We start from the raw sequence: 2,448 nt of genomic DNA, 5'->3' as shown, positions 1-2,448 counted from the left end.
CCACTGAAATTATGTGTTTGTATAAACGAAACAGTGTGAGATTCTCCATGGTGACCCCCAGCTACTGGCAGGAGAGATCGGGGAGCTAGGGAGAAAAGAGCTTTCCTGACATTGCATTTTGACTTTCAAGATGAAACCCACGGGCCTGAGAGTAAGCACTGCAGACTCGCACACCCAGCTCAGGGGCCTTTCCTTCAGCCCCCACGGTCTAACTACTGGACGAAGAGGGCCAAGTTTACATCTGAGGAGTTTCGATATTAGGCCCAAATGCCACAAAAACACTCGTCTTGGGCAGGAATCAACGAAGTGGGACAACACAGACTGCAATACGAGAAAGAAGGCAACCTGTTCTTGGCTCTGAGAAAGGTATGAAGACCCTGAGGTTGATACTCCTAAGTGAGACCCACTCCCAGACCGCAGACCCTGCTCAGCAGAGTCCCCGCTTGTCGCTGTTGCGATAATTGCTGTGGGTCCAGACGATGAAGTTAAATCTTCAGCAACACGAAAAGGAGTTATTTCTCACAACACATTTTAAATAGTTTAAAAAGCTTTTCTAGTTACAGTAATCATGTAAATAGGTCTGTATACGGTCAAGGTGTTAGAAGCATCTGATTACAAAGACATCACTGAAGGACCAGTTCTATGGTATAATCCAGACGCAGGCCTCTGAAATCAAGCAGGCACAAGTTACACTCTGGCCGTGCACCTGGGGCCTGCTTCCTGACCTTTCCCGGCCTCAGTTTCCTCATCTATAAATAGGGTGCTAGGACATAAGGTAGGTGTGAGGATTAAAATAAGATGATGCATCTCATTTTAGGTGCCTGGCGCAAAAAAGTTATTTAAGATGTTTTTTGATGTAGACCATGTTTGAAGTCTTTATTGAATTTGTTACAATATTGCTTCTGTTTTTATGTTTTGGTGTAGAGGCATGTGGGATCCTATCTCTGCAATCACGGGTTGAACCCACACCCCTTTGCGTTGGAAGCCACAATCTTAACCACTGGACTACCAGGGAAGTCCCTAAAAATAGTATTTTTAAAATTAGTCTTTATTGGAGTCTAGTTGATTTATAATGCTTCATTAGTTTCAGGTGTACAGCAAAGTGACTGTTAAACATATATCCACTCTTTTTTATATTCTTTTATAGATTCTTTAGGTCATTATAGACTGTTGAGTTCCCTGTGTTATAAGTAGGTTTTTATTAGTTGACACCAGTAGCCTAAGACCTCAGCACTACCATTTTTGCTGACCAGTAGGATAACTGGTATTAAAATTGTACAATTATTTTTAACCCCTCATCATCTCTGACAAGAAATCCCAATCAACATTTCATAAAAAAAAATAAGGAAATGTTGACCCCACTTAAGATTCTGAAAGTCAAACAACAGTAGCTGGAACATTACATATTTCTCTTTCCTTCTGTGTAGGAAACTGATGTGACAGCTTTATGTTGAAAAGACATTTTATATAGTATTTAAATCAAACCTCCCTTTACTGCCAAGAAACTCCCACTGGTCAGGGAGGACACTGCTGGTAATACAACTTCCCATGGCTGTAACACCAGGAAGCACTGTGCATAGAGGATTGTTACAATGAAAGGGTCTCCAGGAGAAGTAATATAAAATGCAAGGAAGCTGCTGGAATCTCCAATCAAGACAAGGCTAAACAGCAGCCACCGATGTGCGGTTGTTTTCTGTTAAGGGAGAGCAGCCACAATCAAAGGGTATTGTTTTTCATTTTCCCTGTGGAACCTTCAGCTGCAAATACTGTTTATACTCTCTGAAGACTGAACTGGTCGTAAGAAGCACACACACTCAACAGTGGTGAAATACACGTAAAATTTGCCATCTTAACCGTCTTTAAGTGTACAGCCCTAAACACATTCACATTGTTTCTGCCACGTTCCTGCAAAACTGAGGCTCTGCCCCCACTAGACACTAACCCTGCCTCCGGCCCAGCCCGACACCCACCTGCTTCCGAACACCTGGGCCGCACGGGCCTCACTGATCTGGACTCACACGCGGCTCCATTTACGACCGAGCCTGCGGTCCTCGCCGCTCCCCCGCCCCGGGGGCGGCCAGGGACCCCACGCGGACACAGCCCCCATCCTCCGCACCCGGCGCCCCCCTCTGCTCCCGCCACAGCGCCGAGAAGCGGGAGCCCCGGCCTGTCTGCGGGATTCATCGGAGGCTCCCTGCGGCTTAGCTCTCGAGACCCGGGCCCCCGCCCGCACCGCTCTCCAGCCGCCGCTGGCCCGCCCTGATCTCCGGGATCCCCGAGAGCAGGGGCCCTCACGGGTGTGGGCCGGTGTAAGAACGCACACAGCAAACCCCAGTCCCCTCCAGCTGTCAGGCTGGCGGCCCCGAGCCCACCCCTCCGCGAGGGCGAGACGCCGGCCCCCGTTAGGCTAGAGCTGACACTCAGGGGAGACGCTCTGTGCCGGTGCCC

Source organism: Ovis canadensis, chromosome 20 (assembly GCF_042477335.2).
Source record: "Ovis canadensis isolate MfBH-ARS-UI-01 breed Bighorn chromosome 20, ARS-UI_OviCan_v2, whole genome shotgun sequence".
In the NCBI taxonomy this organism is placed as follows: Eukaryota; Metazoa; Chordata; class Mammalia; order Artiodactyla; family Bovidae; genus Ovis; species Ovis canadensis.
This window is presented reverse-complemented; position numbering follows the sequence as displayed.